The 24,343-nt window shown below is 42.6% G+C and overlaps 1 long non-coding RNA gene across 1 annotated transcript; it reads right to left on the bottom strand.

Moving 5' to 3' along the window:
* Positions 1–953: 953 nt before the first annotated feature.
* LOC111590548 (uncharacterized) lies at positions 954–7,874 on the bottom strand. Its single transcript, XR_002749661.2, has 2 exons — positions 7,725–7,874; positions 954–1,187 (listed from the first exon to the last, which is right to left on the bottom strand). It is a non-coding gene; the product is annotated as an uncharacterized lncRNA (long non-coding RNA).
* Positions 7,875–24,343: the final 16,469 nt, after the last annotated feature.

Here is a 24,343-nt window from a genome sequence, read left to right as displayed (position 1 = left end):
CCACTTCGAGCGAGGGCAACGTCTCCACCATCTAGTGATGCCTTCGGCACCAGATGACTTAGTCGAACTGGTCCCTCGGAGGGCAAATGTTGGGGCGAAGGCGAAGACGCCACCCTTCGCTCGATGCCTTCGCCAGCCTCGCTGCACCAACGGAGACAAGACGACTGGCAGACTTACCCTTCGTCCCACGCATCGTCGGACGAAGGCCTGTGACGAGGTCGTCCCATCTCGCGACCTCGTCCAAAATGGAGGCCCACGTGCGATCTGGCCCATTGTAACAGGCCCTGCGTGGCCGCTGCGCATTACAGGCCTGATTTGTAAAGGTCTCCCTATAATTACACTTTGTAACCCTGCTTTATGGGAATATTCTGGGGATAACCTAGGCGCCTGAGGGCACATGAGTCCTTAACTCAGGATGCTGGGCACTCAGATACCTATAAATACCCCCGCACAGTGCCCTTGAGAGGCTAGATTAACAGAGCTTTTGCCATCTCGAATTGAAACCTTGTTTACGTTGCTCTCACTCCCCCGTTGGATCATCTTGCTAGGGAGAGCGAGTCCCAACAACTGACTTACGTGCAGTGCATCTAATACGAGTCACCTACAAAAGACATCATAAGCACAAGAGTGAGAGTAGAACTATGTGACCAGCAAGTAATCAGAAAGAAAAGTGAGACAAAATTTTGTAAGATGAGTAATAACATAGAATTGGTCAAGATGACCAACTTTTCAAATGACACTAAAGGTCAAGGTAAGGGTAGAGGTCTATAGTCCTTAGGACGACCATTCTAGTCTAGGTTAGCGGTCCTACAGTCAGCAAGGCTTTGATACCACTTATGTGACACCCAGTTTTGGAAGGAAAACCAGATGTGAACCATGTACGTGCCAAGATTAGAAACTCACATACACAACAATTACACAATATGACATCATCACACATTGCTCAAAGTAAATAGCGGAAAGGTACTTTATTACATCAAGATGTCCAAGACATCCACAGAGTCTATAACATAGTCATTTAACATTAGCAAAGTGCGGACTACAAAACGTAGTAGATAAGACCTTCATAGGCAGCTGATTAGGGGTTTGCCACTAAGATAACTAGAACTCGTCGTAGTCCTGAAACTCCTCAAAGTTCTCCATGTTGCCAGCATCTCCTCCTGAGCATTGAATATAGTGGGGACAACCTGGGGTCGGGTGGTTTTTAAAGCAAGGGTGAGTACACATCAACGTACTCAGCAAATGCCCCATTTGGCTAAAGTGGACTAGCTGTATGTGGAGTTAAGGTTAAGCAGTTGCTTTTAGTTGGTCAAGTATTTATTACTATCAGTAGAGCCAAGTTTTAGTAATAAACCCAGTTATTACCCAAATGTACTCCCTCCAAGAGGAAATACCAGAGATCATAATTGTAACCATCATCATTAAACATCATAATAAGAGTAACCGAAATTCTTCTGATCAAAGAGAATCCAAGGCCGCTCTTAACCGTGAGCACGACTGATATACCAGTTTCTAACACTCTACAGAGGTCGCACAATTTACCCACAAGTCGTGATTCCCATTCTGCCTAGAGATCATGACTCTCCTTTGATCACTACCAAGGTGACCTAGTAGGGTCTCACTACGTAGACTTTACAAAGATTTCCCAGAGGTCATAGCCGCCCGTTAGGTTTCTTTGGTTTGATAAACACAGTACCTCTCCCCAAAGGAAGGGTGACTAACAAAACCAAATCAAAGAACCTCTACAACCAGCCTCGGTAGAGCAAGTACTGTGCCCAGACCCCATTGATGACCCTACGCGAAGCCGACTACACCTCAGGTTCCTCTAATTAATCAGCTAAGGGTGTCCCATTCCACCCTCATGGTTGCACTGTTATCCCGGGTGGTTACTCCATGAACAGGTCCTTACAGAGAGGTACTCAGGAAACAGCCTGAGTCCCCTAAAGTATCACAAGATCATCATCAGGATAACATCATCGTATCATAAGTATTCACAACATATTCATTGATTAAAGTAAAGCAATAGCATAAAGCTAACCATGATAACCCAAAAGGTAAACAAGGATAAGGTAAATACAGACTAGTCAATCCTTAGGTTTCTATAATGTAATGTGGGAAGTGAATTATAAAGTAAGTAGGACATAATAGGTCAAAGGACACTTGCCTTCACCAGGTTGTTGCTTAGGAAAATCTTCGGCAACACGCTCAGGAACCACACGCTACTCGTTGTCTAAATAAAGCGATCATGCATTCAATACATTTGGAAAATGACAAATGAACAGCACACCAATCATGTACGAACAATGGAACACATCTCAAAAGGAAAAGTATAAACTCAAAAGGATGTTTAGGGTATAGGGTGAACTAATCACATTTAGTAGTTTGTTATTCTCTAAGTGTTGTCTTTCTCCATGATTACATAATCTGGTTCTACCCATTTTAATGAGACATAAAAGTTAAATCAGGGATAAATTCATATACTACATATTATTAATCTCACAAGATTAAATATTCATTTACCACTAGGGTTTTCCTTTTATTTGACTTATTGAACAATTAAATTATCACATAAATTAACCTATAGCCTAGGCATAAAATTAGAATGCACAGACAGAGGATGAACATAATTTATTTGAACACAGAATATTCCTAAGAACATTTTGCAATTTGAATCACTAAATTTGGAGTTCATATGAAAAAGATATGAAATAAACAAGTTTTGAAGTTTGAAATACAAAATTAGGTCCAATCCTGTGATTATTTAAAAGGCCGGGGGTCTGTTTATAAGAATCCTGGGGCCTACGCGCAAAACCCAAGGACGGCGTGTTGATTCTCGGAAAACCGAGGGTTTCTTTAGCAACTTTACCACGCGAAGGGCTACGGGGCTATACTGACCATCTGATCTTCGATCAACGACCCAGATTAGATCTCACAGACGAGCGCACGGGCGTGGCAAGCGCCGATAGTTGGGCTCGGGGCATCACTGACCTGAGGTAGGACTGATGGGCCGGGCCCAGCGGCTGAGGCGCGAGTGAGGGGGAGATCTAAGCGATCAGATCTACCACGGGCGGCTGAGATTAGATTGGTCCTAATTAAACCTAGATCGCCAGATCTCGGATGAACGTTCGGGATCCAACGGCTAGCAAGGTTAGGGCGGCCGGTCTTGAGTGCGGTGGCACCGCTCGTCCCCACGGTGAGGTCTCGCTGGAGGCGAGGGAACATCCACGACAAGGCTCTAGGGGGTTGGGGAAGGACTCGAGTGCACTCAGGGTGACACGGCGAACTCAACCGTGGGCACAACACCGGCGCGGGGGCACCAGAGGGCGCATAACGTGGCGGGGCGGCCCAACGGCGGCGCGGATTTGCTCCGACGAGCAATCGCATGAAAACCAGAGTGACAAAAGGAGAAATAGGGGCATGGGGAGGTTGCTCACCTCAAGAGGAAACTCTAGAGCACCGGGACAACGGCGGGGACACAGGGATTGCTCGAGTCGACGATGGTGGGCTTCGGCTGCACGGGGAAGACGCCAGTGAGCGCGGATCTAGCGAATTAGAGAGGTTGGAGGCCAATCGGGAGGTGTCCCGTGTTGCCGGCGAAGGGGCGAAGCTCACCAAGGCAACAGACGCGACAGACGCGCGACGATGGCCATGTAATGGTGGCGATCCTTCGATGGAGTTCCATGGGCGCGCGCGCAGAGCAAGAGAGAGGGCGAGGGTGCTCGGCTGAGGGCGCAACTAAGCGAGTGGAGTGAGTGAGTGACCGTGAGCTGCAGATAAGAGCTCAGACGTGGGGGTCATGGCCGAAAAACGCGTGGTCATGGGCGCGTCCACGACAGAGAGCGTGGGTGGGAGGTTTGGAAAGAGGGGAGTGGTTGACAGGCGGGGTCCGCGGACCAGCGATAGTGAACGACAAATGGGTGGTCAAATGCTGATAGGGAGGTCCCACCGAGCAGCGAGCGAGAGCGGCTACAAGCGAGAATGGTTCGGTGCCGACAGGTCGACCCCACTGGGCAGCGAGAGGGAGAGGGGGAAGAGTGATTGGGCGCGAGAGGGCGCCGATAGGCGGGGACCGCCTGTAAGGGAGGGCTGGTGCGCGGGCGTGGGCCGGCTGGGCTGACTTGGGCCGAAATGGCCTTTTCTTTTCCAGGGATTTTCTAAATGCTTTTCTTTTTATTTTTTCTAGGGTTTTCAATTCAAATTCAAACCAATATTCAAACTCAAACCAATTCAAACATGTGCAACAATTCAAAGGATATTTTAAGCTCAGCATGATGCAACATTTCATGACTCACATTGTTTTGAAAAAAATAAATAATTAATCCATCTCCTAATTAACTTAATTCTAGCCAAAAGAAAGAGAGAGAGACTAGAGAGAGAGACAAGTGTAACACCTAAATTTGGTAGATATTTAGAAAGAAATTTTATACCCCCAAATTCAGGGTGTTACAGATGACCACCCGGGAAAATAGTACAACCATGAGGGTTGTATGGGATGCCCTTAGCTGATTAATTAGAGGAACTTGAAGTGTAGTCGGCTTCGCCGTCGGGCCATCAATTGGGTCCAGGCACAGTACTTTCTCTATCGAGGCTGGTTGCCGAGATTCGTTCACTTCGCTTTTGTTAGTCACCCCTGCTACGGGGAGAGGTACTATGTTTTATCAAACTGGAGAAACCTAACGGGTAGCTGTGACCTCTGGAGGATCTTTGTAAAGGCTACATAGTGAATCCCTAGCCATTCACCTTGGTAGTGAAGATCGGGTCTATACAACCCAGGCTAGGAAGGGATCACAACTCATGGGTAAAGAGTGCTATCTCTCCAGAGGGTTAGACACTAGTATATCAGACATGCTCACGATTATGAGTAGCCTTGGGAGCTCCTTTGATTAGAGTTACTCTGGTTATCTTTATGACGATGCTTAATGATGATGATTACAGTGATGAATTCTGGTATTTCTTCTAATTACTTGGGGTTAATAACTTGGGGTTATTTCTAAAACTTGTCTCTTTACTGGTAATAAATACATGTAACACTACAAAACCATCAACTAAAAATAATACATTTAGATTATTAATGGTAAATATGGTAATGAATTTTTCTTTCAAGTGTTTGATTTTTATTTGTATTTAGAGTAATTTTGTTTGCTCATATTTGATTTATGGATGTTTAGTAGAATTTATTTTATATTGAAAATCCAATTAATTAATATAGAAATATTGGTCCAAAAATAAATATTTTGGTTATAAATAATTTTGGTATAATTATTATGATTTTTGAATTATTTAAAAATATATTTATTTATATTTTTAAGTAGAAAAGAAAAGAAATTGAAAAAAAACCTAGACTTAACGCTAGCCGTCTGAAACTGGCCCACTCAGGCCCATCAGCCGCGCGCCCCAAACCCTCTAGTGTTTCTATGGCGCGTGGGCCTGCCTTAGCCCCGCGGCCTTCTCCTTTCTTGAGCTCCTCCACCGTCTGGCGCCCCGCACCCGCGTCGTGCCGCTGCACGCCCGCCCCACGCCCGACCCCGGCCGAGCCGACCCCGAGCCGGAAACCGCCGCGACGGCTCCTCCTCTCCCTCTCCCTCTCCCTCGACCCTCCCTCACTCTATGGCGATAATGGCCGCCATTAATGGCGTTGATGGCCGGTCATTCCTCCCTGGCTCTCCCTACCCGAGCTCCCTCGCTTTCTCACGCTCTCCTCTCTCTTCCTTGCTCGCCGTCGCGTCGATCCGCCGGAGCTCCGCCGTCGACCGCGCCCGCTCGACGTCGAGCCTCGCCGTCCACGCCTCACCCTCCTTGACTGAGCCCCTGCTCCTCCCCTGCTCGGCCGAACCCCTCGTCGATCTCCATTCCTGCGTGTGAGCAATAGCTCAAGGTAGAAGAAGCACATTTTGCATTTTAGTCCCTGCGTGTAAATGAAATTAATTCTGAGATTTTCAGTTTAGAAATTATTCAAAAGAGACCCCGATGAACACACTAAATCATGAACTACCCCTGCAACAATATTTTGGACATGAGTACTATTTTATATTTCAAAAAAATAAATAATGTCACTATTCACTAACTTGGTGATTTACATACTAGAAACATTTATGACTAACTTCGCTTTAACATGGAACAATATTTGTTAGTAGTGATTTAAGTATAATTTTATTAATATAAGAAAGTAGAAGAAATACTAGGCCACGTATTTTCGGTCAGATTAAAAATATAGGTTTTACTAGTCATGATAAATGTATTCATATGTATAGCACTTAATTACTTAGAATTAGTAAAATATTTCTTTATGTCAAAATCATCATGATTATATTACTAAAGTCCAATTAGTACTCTACATTAATTCTTAGAATATTAATGTTAGGCGATTTATAAATAAACATTTTTAGCTGTACGTATAATTTCTATTTAGAAAGAAAAGAATAAAACCCAAAAGTCTATTATTAAGTAATAAAGAATATAATTAATAATTATTTTCTGTAAAATTTGTTAAGTCATTTTATCTATATTATACTAAATAAACTAGCATCATGATCACCTGCTCATATTTTCACCAATGATAACTCAAAAGAGGAAGATATAGTGGATTAACAAACATTTATATATGTTGTAAACATATTTATAAGTATAGGTTTGTGATGTATGAATGTATATGTAATGGTGAATGATTACCCATGTAATGGTGTATGTTTATTTATTTGGCGTATGTATTCTTTTGTATGTACGATACGCAAATCGATGCTAGAAGTTGACCCTAAGGTAGACGAACCAAACTCGTTCGAGGACGTCCCACAGGACACTTTCGTGCAAGGCAAGTGGATTCTCCCTCTGTATTTCTATTTATACCCAAATAATGTATATAATAATGTTTACTTTTTGGATATATTGCATAATTTGATGGGATTTGCCTAAATAAAGATTTCCTAGAATTACCAACCCTATTCCTTGAATTACCCTAGGATAAATGCTTTGCTTAGCAATTTTTGCTATTTGCTCAACTTGATAAATATGATGTCACTCTTTTAATGATACTATGTTCCAGATATGAAGTTTTATTTATGATGTTAACCTGATGGTTTAAACAAGAACATTTTGTATTAAATGGAACATGGAGTGACCACCTAGGATAATAGTGCAACCATGAGTGTTATAATGGCTCTGGCTTTGGTAACTAGCTCTATAGACTTAGTGCTTAGCAACCCTACCTGAAAGATGGGCAAGAGGGGGCGACAGTGGTTTGGTGGCAGCTCATGTTAACATGGGGTGGTAGTCTTGGCTAAGTTACCTCACCCAGAGGGCCATCAACACTGACCTGGAAACCTTAGCGGGTGGCTTTGTACTAAGGATATTTTGTGAAAGCCTCATAATGGATCCCTAGCCATTCACCTCGGTAGTGTTTACGGGTCCGATCAACCCAGGCTAGATGGGATACATGGCTTGTGCGTAAAGTTGTACCACCTCTGCAGAGTGTAAAACTGATATGTCAGCCGTGCTCACGGTTAAGAGCAACTTGGACCCTCACATGATAATTGAACTTAAAGATGGAAAATAAATCGTGATCTGATGATCTACCAATGGTTTGCTTAAGTGATTTCACTTAAGTTTTTTTGATATAATCTTATGCCTTTGATTAATTGAGATATTTGGGATACACACTTATTAGTAAGACAGGTGTTGCTAATAAAATATTGACCAACTAAAATGCTTACCGCTTATCCATAGCCTACCTTGTTAACTTTGCATTATTTCCCCCACTTGATGAGCTCCGACCATAACTAAGCTCACCCTTGCTAATATTTTGATTAGAGGGTGATGACGAAGACTTCGCAGATGACGTTGATGAGTTTTGAGTCTAACGATGCGCCAGTCACCTTCCTGTGGAAGAGTGTCCATGTTTAATTCCGCCGTACTTTGATTATGATACTTGTTAAGATACAATATTCTGGATGATGTAATAAAGTTACTCTACTCTCTTTACTCCTTTATTACATTGTCTTTTGATATATTACACTTGTGACGTCAACATATGTGTGGAAAATGGATCCTAGCCCACATATGCTATGCATTCGGTTTTCCCCCCAGAACCGGGTGTGACAGAAGTGGTATCAAAGCTATGCTGACTCTAGGTCGTTAGACTAGTTAGAAATGGACAGCCTAGTTTGTTCAAAACATGCTTATTTTGTTCTTACAAAATTATTTTATTAATCTTACCTCCTTAAAATTCAGCTAAGTTGACATTTTCTCTTGTAGATGGTTCGTACTATCCAAACCACTCGGATCAACACCAACTACATCCCTCTGCCATGGCAAGTTCTTGTCTACCCAGTGGTAGTCGAGGAAATCCCTATGGATCTCCCTCGCATTCGTGTGGAGAACGGAGTCATTCTAGAGGACAGCTCGAAGGAGTTTCTGCCTACGCCCACCCCGTTGGCAGAATCACTAGCCTTCGCAGCTGGATCGCCAGCTTCAGCACCGCCAGCACCAGTAGTCCAAGCCCCTGCTCCCGGTGGCGATGACCCGGACGACTCTGGTGACGATGATGAAGATGACGAAGACGAAGAAGAAGATGAGGAAAACATCAACGAGGAAGCCAACAAAGAATAGGAGGACCACTACGTGGGGTTGTGGCCTGTCACTGAACATTATACCTCAATATTCGAGACAGGGCACTTCCCTAACCTACTGCAGGATGTTCTGCATGCGTTGGGAACCTACGTCCGACCCCTGTATGAGACAACGCGAGTGTACGAGCCTCCTCGGTCTTGCTACTACATCACTTGCATTCATGTTAGGGTGATGGATGCAGGTGATAGAGCGTTCAGGACTCTGTCAGCTCACGAGTCTCTGACGCCGCTATCCACCTACGCTGCTTCGGTTAGCGATGCTGCTACGCAAACTCTGTGGTCCCTCAGCCACACCTACCGGCAGCAGCTGCACAACACAAAGTACAGGCATCTTCCTCTGCGTATTCGTGGAGAAAGCCATACCAGCATTGTTCCAGGTGGAGCTGGAGAAGATCGCCTCAACACCCTAGCTGGTGTGGTGGCAGATCTTAACACCGACTTGGATAGTGTTACCCTGGACCTCTCTAGGGTACACTTGGAGCTGGAGGATGCACACGCAAGGATCACAGCCCTGGAAGCTCAGCTAGATGGAAGGAATCCCCCTAAAGTTCAAGTCCCTGCCATGGCGTTATCCCCTCTCCGCAAGAGGATCTACTATGGAGAACCAGGATCCATCACTAGTCTACTTTAAATTCTTCAATTGTGTTGTAATAAGTTAGATTTCGCGTTAGACGAAGAACACGTTTCTATTATTACACTTATAATAATAACAACCATGTGATGATGTTGTTTGAAATGTTTGATTTGGAGTTTTGCTTGAGTGCAATGGTCTTATGGAATGATGGCCATAAGAGCATAAAATAATAATAATAATAATAATAATAATAATAATAATAATAATAATAATAATAATAATAATAATAATAATAATAAACTTAACATTAATAATAAGCTATTCCCCCTAGAATCTTTTCTACTCCTCCCTTACCCTGGGATTGCACTTTCTAACCAACCAGATGGTGAACACTCGATCAGGTCCCAATATCCATCAGAACCAGTGTGGTCAACAGTTGCCACCACCACCACCCAACCCTACTATGGATCAATTCATCGCAGCGCAGATGCAACTTCTGCAAGGACTCACAGCTTCGGTGCAGCAAATTCAGCAAAATCAATAGAACCAACAATACCAACAACAACAACAACATGCACCCCAAGCTAGAGACAAGCACCAGGACTTCATGAGTCATCACCCGCCTGCTTTCTCTCATGTAGTAAACCCTTTGGATGCCGATGATTGGCTTAAGGTCATTGCAAAGAAGTTAGATATCACCCAGTGCAATGACCAAGAGAAGGTCTTGTACGCTTCTGGAAGACTCGAAGGTGCCGCGTCCGATTGGTGGGATGCCTTCATCGCGGCACATGCCAATGCTGATGCCATAACCTGGCAGGAATTCCAAGTGAACTTCCATGCTCACCATATTCCCTCGGGAATAATGAAGCTCAAGAAGGAGTTCCTTTCCCTCACATAAGGGAACATGACTGTTAGTGAGTACCGTGATCGCTTCACCCAGCTTTCATGTTACGCCCTAGAGGAAGTGGACACTAACGAGAAGCGTCAAGAACATTTCTTGGAAGGATTGATTGGACCCTTGAACTACCAATTACAGAGCCACAACTTTCCCATCTTTCAGACTTTGCTGAACAAGGCAATTGGAGCGTGAGCAAGAGCTCAAGGTAGAAGAAGCACATTTTGCATTTTAGTCCCTGCGTGTAAATGAAATTAATTCCGAGATTTTCAGTTTAGAAATTATTCAAAAGAGACCCCGATGAACACACTAAATCATGAACTACCCTGCAACAATATTTTGGACATGAGTACTATTTTATATTTCAAAAAAATAAATAATGTCACTATTCACTAACTTGGTGATTTACATACTAGAAACGTTTACGGCTAACTTCGCTTTAACATGGAACAATATTTGTTAGTAGTGATTTAAGTATAATTTTATTAATATAAGAAAGTAGAAGAAATACTAGGCCACATATTTTCGGTCGGATTAAAAATATAGGTTTTACTAGTCATGATAAATGTATTCATATGTATAGCACTTAATTACTTAGAATTAGTAAAATATTTCTTTAAGTCATGTTACCCATTTGCCACGGGGTTGTACGGGCCCCATACACATCTACCAAGGAAGCGAGGCAGGGTAACACTACGAGGCCTTTACAAAGTTCCACTAGCTTCAAAAAACTTGCTACAGTTTCTAGGGAGCGCAATGCAAGAATCCCCCGTCTGACCACCATCGTAGCAAAATCAACCCGAGAACCTCCCTACACGCCAACTCCCCTACTGCCCTTGCCCCTTTCGGGTAAGGTAGACTCCACTAGCTTTTCTAATTAGTCAGCCAAGGGCGTCCCATTCCACCCTTGTGGTGGCACGTGTTTCTCAAGTTAAGCTCCATGTTCCAATTAACATAATAGTCTTATCATGAACAAAAATAGAACAATAATAATAAAGAATGACATGTGTAATAGTTATCTCAACATCCAAAACCATATATAGCAATAGCAAAGACTACCCAAAAGTTCAAGGATAAATAAGGTGTAAAGATGACCAAACTAGGGTGACCTATTGGGTCCCATCAAAATTAAGCCTATGCATGCCAAAATGATTATAGAGAACATTATTGGGTAAATAAAAGTGGTCAAGGACACAACTTGCCTTCAATGAGCTCCTGCTCAGCAACTTCTACCTGCTGAACACCTGGGTTCTCAATCCCTTGCTCGTCTACTCGCCACAATACAAACAAACATGGTACAAGAGAAATTAATCATCACACCAAACTGAGTAATATACTGCATGATAATATTCTACGCATCGCAACAAGATCGTAGGAACAAGAATCACTAAATTCGGAGTTACGATTTTCGAGTTTTGATTTTCTGAAGGTTTTATGTGTTTGGTACAAAAATAACTAAGTGATTAATTTTAATCTAGGTTTCATGCTAAAATAGAGTTATTAACTGATAGACAATATTAAAACAATATTAATGCAACTGGAATGGATTAAAAAGGAGCTAAAATAAATTTGCTAGAAATTAATCAAGATTCTAGAATTGTTTTTATATAAGAAATTCATTTTGATTATATTTTCACTTATTTAATAACTGATTGGATTACGGCCATGAATTCCAGAGAGCACAGGGTTTAAATTACAACTTTCAGAGACCTACTTTTATTTATTTTCCACAGTCAGAGGATGGCGGGTTGATTCATCTTTTCCTCGGGGTTTCTTACGCAAAATGGCGCACGCGAAGGGGTACGAGGTTGGATGGACCGTTAGATTAGATCGGAACGGCCCAGAACAAATCAAGGGAGACTGGACTGCTATTAGATGGAAGCCGCAGGATCAAGATCGACGGCTCGAATTCTATATTACCAAGATTCATTCACATCCATTGGATTATAGATCTACGGCCAAGGTTCTGTTGGACGAAGAGGTAAGCTATCTTCTAATCTCAGTCGTTGAATACTAGATCAACTATTTCTTATCCATCGTCAACCTCCAGCAGTGCCCACGACGGCCTGACCAAGCACCCCGTCGGTGCCCATGCCAGCGACAGGCCATCCAACCCGCAGGAGTGCCATCCGAGTCCGGCATGGCGCTACGTGAAGAAGGGGCTAGTGCGAATTCGGTGGTGGCACGAAACCTACGAACCGATGGTGGACCGAGCCTACCCACAACAGCATGCAGTGCCGCGGCGGAAGTGCACACCGGCGAGAAAGTGCAGGTGCGCAACCACCCCATCCCAAGCCCCCATATGGTAGACACAATGAAAGAGATGAGAAGAACAAAATACAGGGGTTCCGTACCGGTGCTGGAGCCTAGGTTACGTTTGCCCCCGGCGAGGTGTGGGTTGGTCGGATCCGCCCGACACCGGTGAGTGTCCCCGGTGTCCAAATGCTTTCCCCCGAGCCCAACTCTGCTACACCCAGGCTCGGTGCATGGCGGTGAAAAATCGCCTGGCTGGCTTCTCGGTCGGAGCGCCGATGAATCGCGTGTGCAGGGACGGCGGTCCCGGTGCACAAGCGCCCTCTCTCGAATTTCTCTCAATACGACCGTAATTGCACAGCGAGGTTCGCGGGGGTGGAAGCAGGGTTGACTCGGGATCATGGCACCTTATATAGGAGCAGGGCGGCCCGGGAATGAGCAACAGACTCCCGAGATCGCGACGCAGTTCCGCCATTGACGGCGAGATGGTTGGGGCAGGGACTGACAACCCAGGCCCACCCAACAGCGCGATACCGCGGCTTCAATAGAAAGGCCACGCGGGGCGGTGGACGGCTAACGGGTTGGGACCACAGGTCAGCGCAACCCTGGTGCAGCTGCGACGAGCGCGTTGGGCTGGCTGGTGTGCACGTCAAACACGGGGGGACTAGAGATGACAATGGGTAAATACCCACCGGTATTACTACTTCATACTTATATCCGTGACAAAAAATTAATCCCATCGAGTCACCCATATACACTGGTGGGTATGGATTTACCCCCATACGCATACCCACGTGGGTATGGGTTACCCATCGGGTCACCCGTACCCATAAAAATTAAATATCTATCAAAATATTATATTATACAAATGTCAAGTATATCCATCTAAATATCATTACAAAATTTTTAGCATCATTTAACCATCATTCAATACACCAAAGATAATTGGATAAAGTAGTAACACTAGGACAATACTACATAGCACATTACATGTTCCATTATATGGTCATTAAATTGTCGTTAAGCCTTCTATAACATTATGTCCTAAAATGTTGTTAAATAGTAAAAAACATGGATGACTAAAGTCAAAGTTCATGCTTGAGCTAAGTTTATATTGGGTATTTTATACCCACGGGTTAACGGGTATGGGTGAAGGTGGAACGTTCTAATACCCGTTTACCCATTGGGTGAACATTTTTGCCCAATAACAGATCCATGGGTAGAAAATTTAGCCCACATACATACCCTAATGGAGTAAATACCCATTGGGTATCGGGTCGCGGGTACCCATTGCCATCTCTAGGTGGGCCGGCTCCGGCTGAGGAGGATACGGCCTAATGCGCCTGTTTCTTTTTTCTTTTATTATCTTTTCTGCTTTCCCTTTTCTCTTTATTTTTTAGTCTTCATTTGAGTTCAAATATTGTTGTGAATTTTGTACCCAAGTCAAGTTTATAAATTAAAGATACAAGTCTTGTTGTTTACTTGTTCTCAAATGCTATAAATTAAGAATAAGAAAACACAATTGTTAATGGTTAAAGACCTTCGTCCTTTGAAGCATTATTTCCTCTCGAATATAATGATCTTCATACGAAGGTCATGGAAGACACACCTTTATTATTTTATAATATAAAAATAAATATAAATAAGAAAATGAAGATAATATTTGTTATATATTTATGATTCATTTTATCTTCATTGTCCATGAATAAGCATTAACAATATTCATATTACAATGATACCTTCGGCTTGTCGGAAGGTGAGAGAGCGAGAATGGCGCGGGAGCGATTACAATCCAGCGTGAACAGTACGAGGGTACTGTTCATCTATTTATAGGCACGGGACGTAACCCGGGTAAAATTACATCCATGCCCTTAAACATTTGTTTACAAGCAACTAAAACTAATAAGGTCCATTTAGTCCTTTTTCCTTCTCTACCTGGTCTACGCCGAAGCTATTGAGCTTTGGCATTCTACATTGTCGTCTCTTTGCAGAGTCTTTATCTTGAGAGGTTAAACCGAGGCTGAAGGTAGCTTTAAGGAGCCTTTGTATTATTTTGCCGAAGGTGTTTTTCCTTGAGGACCTTCGGTGGAGAGTAAGACCCCCAACAATAGCCCCTTCATGGTGCTAGATTGTTTTTCCGTAATGAGGTCGATCCGCGAAAAACACGAAGGCTTCGAAATGCCAAAGGTCCAAAAACACCTTCCCTGAGCTTGTTTCCGAGAAACGATTAAAATATTCCGATCGTCGGACGGTCCACAGCTCAGCTAGTGTAGGCGGTATGGCGGTTCGCCTCCTCCCCCTACAGCACTATATAAACAGACAGGTTGGTGAGGAGTTACCACAACATTCATTGTCATTGCACTATTGTGTTGTTAAACTTTTTAACCATAGCCGAAGCTTGTTCAGATTGTTTGCTGCAGTCACACGCTTCATCGTTCGAAATCACCTTCGGCTTTAAGGAATCAGAATACTCAAAATGGCTCGAGTAAGGTCCACCGCTAGGGTATCACGCGAGGGAGACGATGCTGAGGCAACAGAGACAGCGCCAATATCAGAAATGATGAGGCGATCAGGTCTAGTGACATCGGAAAAAGCTATTTCCGTAGGTGAAACTGCCGAAGCTGAGCAGATTGCAACTAAGGACGGAAGTGATGATGAGGCTGAAGAAGATTACAACATTTTAAGAACGTCGAAGCCAAGCCACACTGAATTTGGGAAATCCACTATAACAGCAGACGTCATGGTTATAATGAAAAAGCTAGGTTATTTTGGGGAGGACGAGAGTAAGCTTGTCCGCTTTGCTGGGGAGGAGGTGATTCCGGAGCCAAAAGAGGACGAAGTTGTTGTTTTCAAGAGCTTCTTTAGGGCAGGGCTTCGGTTCCCTTTACATGAAATGATAGGAGAAGTTTTAAAGAATTTTGAAATATATCTTCATCAGTTGACACCCAATGCCGTCGTTAGACTTAGTGTTTACATATGGGCTCTCCGAAGCCATGGTATGAGTGCTAATGCTGAAGGTTTCTGCTAAGTGCATGAGTTACACTACCAGACGAACGTCAGAGCGGATGGCCTTCATAATAACTTTGGTTGCTATAACTTTGCGTATCGAAAGGATACTAAGGCTCCGGTAATTGGCTACCGCACCAAGTGGCTGACTGGGTGGACGAGTGAATGGTTCTATGTAAAAAGCTGATGAGAAAAAGGGAGAAAAATTGATGACTATGGTCATGAGTTCGATGAAATTAAGCTTCAGAATGACAAGGTCCTTGTGCCACATGCAACTTGGCTCCCCGTGCCAGCTAGTCGAAGTTGAATTTAGAGTGGTAGCTGTCGAGATTAGCACCAGGGACTTAGTGCAACAATATTTGGCAAATAGAACATTTCCAACTTCTAGCGGTTGGGGGATGCCGAAGAAGAAGGGGAAAAAGTATGAGCTTGTCCGGCTCCTCTATCGCTTCAAATTTGAGAAACAGTTCAAGAAATCATGCAATGAATGACTGGAAATGATCAAAATCATGTGCAATGAGATCCTTGGCAACTATACGAAGAAGGAGGACCAGCTTATGACTATCGCATTTGGTACCCGGCTGAAACAAAGGCTAAACCGGGTAATGGATGCATTAAACTTCGAATACCCAGATTACGAGAGGTTTGACAAAGGGGCTGGAGGTGTGAAAAGAAAAAGGGTTGTTAGTATCCTAAGCAGGTAGGCTGCCCGCTCAGTAAAAGAGGATGAGAAGGCCTTGAAGAAAACAAAAACAGCGCCAGAGCCAAAGGCAACAATTAAGAAGCGGAAGCTTGACCAAACACCCTCTACTGAACCGAAGGTCGCCGAAGCAGCAGAGAAAACCCCTCCATCGTCGACTGCTGTCGAAGTGGTTGAAATTTTGAAGGTAATGACTGATTCTCCGCCATTCAAGCTGTTAAGTCCTCTGGGATCGAAACTGACAAAACTTTTACAGAGGAAGGAAATGCCCTCGGCTATAGGAGAGAAGATTGAAGGACAAAAGAAACGACGAATTGTGAATATAATGCAAGCAATTGAACAAACTCCACCTTCAGCTTCGGCGACAAAAGCGGCAATTCCTACAGATGCCGAAGATGCTGGCGAAGCCAAAGCTAAAGAACTAGCAGCCACAATGTCAGAAGTTGACAGGCTTGTGTCAGATATGGTTGCAGATGTGGTTGCAGAGGAAACAAATGTAGCTGCAGAAGAAAACATGGCCGCAGTGCCAGATGAAGGAAAGGAAATTGATAACACTCCTTCGGACGAGAGGGATTTTGATCTTCGGCATTTAGGCGGTCAGGAACTGTCTGAGGAAGACAAGTTGGAATTGAAAGAATTTGCTATATCTTGCGGTTACCAACCGAGGTCTTTGCTCTTCGGCGGGGTTGATGAGGAAATTTTAGGATGCATTCGCGACCACGCCGGGGCAAAGATAATCGACAATCTATCCAAGAGTGTTGGTTTCCCGAAGCTGGAGACCGACATTAGCTGTTACTGATGGCAACACATTGTCGGTAGCCTATTTTATTCCAACTTTAAGGTGAGACCTTCATATAGATTTTTATTGCCTTCGTGGTGGATTGAGTGTTCTAATTTTACCTTTGTTTTGTAGAGCATGTTGTTAAGTAAGGCATTGAAAATGCAGCAGGATTCTAAAGATAGAAAAAACGAAGTCATAATTAAGGGCTTAGAGGATAAAATCAAGGAACTTGAAGGTTCTCTAAAAGAAAGAGATATCCTACTGCAAACAGCCGAAGGTTCCCTCGCAGAAGCATGATCCCGAAATACTAAGTTGAGCGAGGAACTAGACGAAGCACGAACAGTTTTGGACGAAAGTTCACGGCGCTTTGACCACAAAACAAAGGAGCTTGAAGCAAAGGTGATACGACCACGCCATTAAGAAATACGTTACAACCCCCAAGTCATACTACATCAACTCAAGTACAACTAACATCATCACCAACCCAAGTCTTTGATGGACCAATTACACGTAGCCGAGCTAAGAAGCTACAACAAGAGGTGCACCCGCTACTTTATGAATTTCAATTAAACACTAATGAGAACTTTATGCTACCAAAGTCGTGTATGTTGATATTACTTAGGTTCACCAAAGAGGAAGGACAAAACATATCAAGGGCGAATCAGCAAGAAGAGCTATGTCTGAGTCAGTCCAGCGCAACAGAACCATACAGAAGAAACAGTCATATCTTTTGATTCCCAAAAGCTATGAAGGCCCATAAGTACTTTTTGGAAAGCTCTTGAAGTCTAGTTTCCAATGCTTCTAAGGCCGACTTAATCAAATCTACCAGAAAGGCAGCCGACCTACTTTAGTGCTGACTGGTCAGAAGGTTAACAGTCTATTTGATGACCAAGTTTTCGTATTAAACTGCATCATTCTATGAAGTTTCATTATGCATGCTATATATGGTGAGAAAGCTTATCAAGTCAGCTTTCCAACGCATACAGCCCCACGTCATTTGGAGATTCCTAGGAGAAGTTATTATCAAAATACTAAAGGTTGCGCAGAAGTCAAACAACCACACGGAAATCAGCTCTGCAGAACTCCCAAAGAGGCTCCTTCACATTAGCACGTGAAAATACTTTTGTTTCGTGTTTATACCTCTCTAAGGCTGGCTGTTACTAGTATAAATACCCCCTATGTCTATGATGTAAGGTAGCTTTGGATAATCTAAAAATAGAACCCTTTTGTTCAGCTATGTGCTAACAAATATTGAGAGTGATCTCTACCCCTTTGCTCTTGTGAATTCCTTCGTGGGATTGCAGAAGCAGCGGCTTCATCCGCTCCCAAGTGGTGCTCCTACTCCCTTCGAGGTCTCCTCGATTGATTGTAGGTTGTGTTGGTTGGTTCTTTGAGAGTGTGGTTGGGTGAATGCTCGATTCAGGTTGCCGGTCAAAGACGGTGGTCGGCTTCGAGTTTTATTTGTCAGGTTGCACTAGTTATCGCTGCTTGCAGCAAGTTATCTTGGCTTCTTCGAAGCTAGTTATCTGAAGATTGATCCTACATCGTGAAGATCGGGTATCGTGACGCATCATCTGGTATCAAAGCCTCAGTTGCCACAGTAGGACTCTTTACCCCTAGCTACATCTATTTTGTGTTCATCCTATCCACCAAAAAGCCATAAAATATTTTTGCCATAGCCCTTTGTTTCAATCTGTCGTTCTAGCGAGTTCTGTTAAGTTTCAGTCCTTAGAGTCTTTTTTTAGTTGCTGGTCACTCTAACCTTTGTGTTCCCTTTGAACCTCTTATATTTATATATATATATATCTAAAAATATCCACAAAAAGAAAAATCTGAAAAAAAAACTCATCATTTGCTTCGTGTTAACTTTGATCCTCTCTACTATAGCTACTGGTTGAGTTCCTTGTAAGTTATTATAAAGTGTGCAATATCATATCTGATCTCTGTGTTTAGTTCTATAAAAAAAGGTATCAAAAAAAGAGAGAAGAAAGAGGGCATAAAAAAAGTGTTGAAAAAAGTTGTGAAAGAAAAGTAGAACAATCAGTTTGTTTATGTGCACAAGTGCTGAAAGTCAAGTACTAAAAGTTTTATCAAGTTGTTCAACCAGTTTGCTATTGTCATTTGGTGCAAAATTTTGGTTGGATCTGATTGCAACACTTGCATTCCAATCATACTCATTGTTTGCATCAAATCTGAAATTTCTTGCGCGTGTGTTTGATCTATTTACATCACTCGTATCTTGTGGTCAGCACTAGGCAGGAAACTTCTAGTTGGATGGTTATATAACTTTACAACAACTAGGATTCAGATTGCATCCCTTGTTTATTATTCCCCACCAAGCTCCACATATAAGCCATCGTAATTGGTACTCTGGTCTTGTATTCGCTTAACCACCACTTTCTTGTTACCACCACACATTTTCTTGCAACCCGCAAGGACCTCATAAGAGCTTTGGTTGGTAAGAGTGGTGAGGTTGTGAGATTCTATATAGCTTCATATTCCACCTATATTTGTTGCCTTGTCGCCACTAATTTCGCAGGAAGATGGATCCCAATGCTGAGATTGAAGAATGTGTCACCATGATACAATTCAATGAGCTCAAATAAAGCATAGAAGACAAGCAAGATCGGTTGGCACAAGATCTTCAGACACTTATGGCTGAAATCAGAGGTCGTCGTCGACTCCCTGATGGTGCAAGAAACCATGATGAAGATGGGGATGAAGGTGAAGGAAATTATTCTAGAAGAGCAAGTGAACATGGGAGGAGGAATCAAGGTGCTGCATGTGGTTGAGGAAGAGGGCGGAATCGAGGAAATGATGACAATGAAGAATCTGAATTGGGGGATGATGATGATCTGTCCCAACATCGCTATGGTCGTCGTTGTCATAGAGGAGTCAACCAAGAAGAGAGATTTGGGAAACTTAAGTTTACCATTCCAAAATTTGATGGTAGATCTGATCCTGAAGATTATTTCACATGGGAATTGAAGGTGGAGAAAATCTTCTGCCTACATAATTATTCAGAGGAGAAGAAACTTGCAATGGCATCTCTTGAGTTTGAAGGATATGCTCTGATTTGGTGGGAGCAACTTCTTCGTGATCGTGAAGAAGATGGAGAGGACCCTATTGTTACTTGGCAAGAGATGAAGTGAGAAATGAGAATTCATTTTGTGCCGAAGCATTATAAGGAGATGGAGAAGGCCATGATTAATAAATTGAGGAGTATTATAAGGAGATGGAGAAGTTTCTCTATTGAGGAGTATTATAAGGAGATGGAGAAGGCCATGATTAGAGCCAATGTGTATGAAGACGAAGAGCAGACCATTGCATGTTTCATGGCTGGGTTACACCGCAGCATTCAGCGTATTGTTGAGTTTCAGCCGTACCAAAGTCTTATTGATTTGGTACATCAAGCCACCAAAGCTGAACGCCAGCTGCAACAAGATTCTAAGAGTAGCAAGCCCTTGTCATATGGTGCACGAACCATGACTGGAGGAAGCAAATCAATCTCAAGGTTTACTGTTGCATCCTCAGCGACAAAAGGTTCAACTGGACGCTTGTGAACCAATATTCAAGGCAATTCTAGTGGAAAGAACGATGCTGCTCCAAGCACAGGTTATAAACCAGCAGCATCCACTTCAACATCAGTGGGTTCAATAGCCAAGAGTAGTGGTATTCAGTGCTTCAAGTGTGGAGGTCGTGGTCAGTCATAAAGGAGTGTTCAAATAATCGTGTGATCCTTGTGAATGATGATGGAGATTATACATCAGCTAGTGAAGAGGAATCTAAAGCAGGAAATGTAGATGACACTCATAAAATTGAGGAACATACTGGATGTGAATTTGAGCATGGTACTACTCTTGTGGTTACACAAATCTTGAGTGTTCAAATGAAAGAAGCTGAAATTGGACAGCGACATAATCTTTTTCAAACGCGAGCAAAAGTGCAAGACAAAGTAGTAAAGGTGATCATTGATGGAGTGAGCTGCCATAATCTTGTAAGTCGTGAGATGGTTGAAAAGCTTGGTTTGAAGTTGCAGCGACACCCTCATCCATATCATGTCCAATGGTTGAATGAATCGGGAGATATCAAGATTGGTTATAAGGTGAAAGTTCCGTTCAAGATTGGAGAGTATGTTGACACAGTGGAGTGCGATGTTGCACCCATGTCTGTGTGTCACATGCTGTTAGGAAGACCTTAGCAATATGATCGATATTCTCAGCATTGTGAAAGAACAAATCAGTACATGCTAGATCTGAAAGGGAGAAAGTTTGTACTCAAGCCTATGACCCCTCAACAAATCATGGCTGAACACTTACAAAAGAAAACTGAAATTAGTGCAGCAAGTAAAGGAGGAGAAGAGCAAAAGAAATTGAGTGCCATCCACAATTCGGTGAGTGAGTGCTACAAACCAAATTCAAGAGATAAAAAGAAGGAAGAGGGAGAACATCTAGTTATGCTAGCCACAAAATCTGAGCTGAGAGAAGTGAGGAACAACCCATATCAAGTGCTCTTTGTGCTTGTGAGCAAAGATGTTTTGATTTCTCCTAACGACATAACATCTCTTCCTAGTGTTGTGGCTGATCTTTTGCAGGACTTCGAGGACGTGTTTCCACAGGAAACACCGGCGGGACTACCTCCAATTCGAGGGATTGAGCATCAAATCGATCTTATTCCAGGGGCTGCACTTCTTAACCGTCCACCATATCGAACCAATCCTAAAGGAACCAAGGAAATACAAAGGCAAGTGCAAGAACTTCTTGATAAAGGTTTTGTTCGTGAAAGCTTAAGCCCTTGTGCTGTTCCTGTGATTTTAGTACCTAAGAAAGATGGATCTTGGAGGATGTGTGTTGATTGTAGAGCTATAAATAATATTATCGTTCGCTATCTCCATCCTATTACACGACTAGATGATATGCTTGATGAATTAAGTGGTTCCACAATTTTTACTAAAATTGATTTGAGAAGTGGATACCATCAAATAAGAATGAAAACTGGAGATGAATGGAAGACTGTATTTAAAACAAAATTTGGGTTGTATGAATGGTTAGTGATGCCCTTTGGGTTGACTAATGCTCCTAGTACTTTTATGATATTAATGAACCATGTCTTAAGAACTTTCTTTGGAAAATTTGTTGTTGTCTACTTCGATGATATTCTAATTTACAACAAGTCTTTTGATGAACATATGAAACACATTCTACAAGTTTTAGATGAGCTTAGAAAGGAGAAATTATTTGCTAATCTTGAGAAGTGCAGTTTTTGCACAGACCATGTTGTGTTTCTTGGCTTTGTTGTTTCAGCAAAAGGAATAGAGGTGGATGAATCCAAGGTGAAAGCAATCAAGGATTGACCAGCTCCAACGAATGTAAGTCAAGTAAGAAGTTTTCATGGTCTTGCTGGTTTTTATAGAAGATTTGTGTGAGATTCCAGTACCATTGCTTCCCCTTTAAATGAATTGACAAAGAAAGGTGTTGAATTTAAATGGGGAAACTCACAAGAAGATGCTTTTCAAGAATTGAAGAAACGTTTGACTGAAGCACCTGTACTTATTCTTCCTGACTTCACTAAAACTTTTGAAGTAGAATGTGATGCTAGTGGGATTGGGATAGGAGGAGTTTTAATGCAACAAGGAAAACCTGTAGCATATTTTAGTGAAAAATTGGGAGGTGCTCAATTAAATTATTCTGTGTATGACAAAGAATTGTATGCTTTGGTTCGAACGCTTGAAACATGGCAGCACTACTTATGGCCAAAAGAGTTTGTTATTCATTCTGATCATGAAGCTTTGAAGTATTTGAAAGGGCAAGCCAAACTGAACCGTCGCCATGCCAAATGGGTTGAGTTTATCGAAACATTTCCATACATTGTGAAATATAAGAAAGGTAAGGACAATGTGGTCGCTGATGCCTTGTCTCGAAGGAATGTGTTGTTGAATCAACGAGAGGTAAAAGTTTTAGGTCTTGAAAATTTGAAAGAAATGTATAATGATGATCCTGAATTTTCAGAGCCATACAATCATTATAAAGATGGAAAAGGTTGGGAAAAATATCATATACATGATGGATTTTTGTTTAGAGCTAACAAACTTTGTGTACCAAATTCTTCAGTTAGATTGCTTTTATTGCATGAGTCACATGGAGGATGTCTAACAGGTCATTTTGGACAAAAGAAGACTTATGAACTGCTCAGTGATAATTTCTATTGGCCCAAGATGAGGAGAGACGTCATCAGATTTGTGGAGCGTTGTGTCACCTATCATAAAGCTAAGTCAAAACTGAACCCTCATGGTTTATATACTCCTTTACCTGCTCCTAAAATTCCTTGGGAAGACATAAGCATGGATTTTATTTTAGGGCTGCCAAGGACTCAAAAAAAGAGAGATTCTATTTTTTTGTGGTTGATAGATTTTCAAAAATGGCGCATTTTATTCCATGCAACAAGAGCGACGATGCTTCACATGTTGCCAATTTGTTTTTCTGAGAAATCTTGAGGCTACATGGAGTGCCCAAGACCATTGTATCTGACCGTGATGTGAAGTTTGTGAGCTATTTTTGGAAAACATTGTGGGCAAAGCTTGGGACTAAACTTTTGTTCTCCACCACATGCCACCCTCAAACTGATGGACAAACTGAAGTGGTGAATCGTACATTGTCAATGCTGCTGCGAACAATGGTAAAGAAGAACTTGAAGGATTGGAAGGACTGTTTGTCACACGTTGAGTTTGCTTATAACAGGGCAGTACATTCTACAACTAATTTATGCCCCTTCGAAATTGTATATGGGTTCAAACCTATTGCTCCGATAGATTTGTTGCCCCTTCCATTGCAGGAAAGAACCAATATGGAAGCTTCCAAGCGTGTTGCATACATAAAAAGATACATGAGAAGACCAAGGAAGCAATTGAGCTCAAAGCAGTGCGCAAGGCTGCAAGCATGAACAAGCATAGGAAGAAAGTGGTATTTGAAACGGGGGACTTGGTTTAGATCCACTTGCGCAAGGAGCATTTTCCTGATCAGCGCAAATCCAAATTTATGCCATGAGGGGATGGTCCATTTTGTGTTCTTGCCAAGATCAATGATAATGCATACAAGATAGATCTTCCACCAAGCTATGGGGTGAGCAACATGTTCAATGTTGCTGACCTCTTACCATATACGAGTAAAGACACTTTAGAGTCGAGGACGACTCCTTTTCAAGGGGAGGAGGATGATACGACCACGCCATTAAGCAACACGTTACAACCCCCAAGTCATACTACATCAACTCAAGTACAACCAACATCATCACCAACCCAAGTCTTTGATGGACCAATTACACGTAGCCGAGCTAAGAAGCTACAGCAAGAGGTGCACGTGCTACTTTATGAATTTCAATTAAACACTAATGAGAACTTTATGCTACCTAAGTCATGTATGTTGATATTACTTAGGTTCACCAAAGAGGAAGGACAAAACATATCAAGGGCGAATCAGCAAGAAGAGCTATGTCCGAGTCAGTCCAGCGCAACAGA

The sequence above is a fragment of the Zea mays genome, chromosome 1 (assembly GCF_902167145.1).
Source record: "Zea mays cultivar B73 chromosome 1, Zm-B73-REFERENCE-NAM-5.0, whole genome shotgun sequence".
NCBI lineage: Eukaryota > Viridiplantae > Streptophyta > Magnoliopsida > Poales > Poaceae > Zea > Zea mays.
The sequence above is the reverse complement of the archived record's forward strand: the minus strand, read 5'-3'. Positions and strand labels throughout refer to the sequence as shown.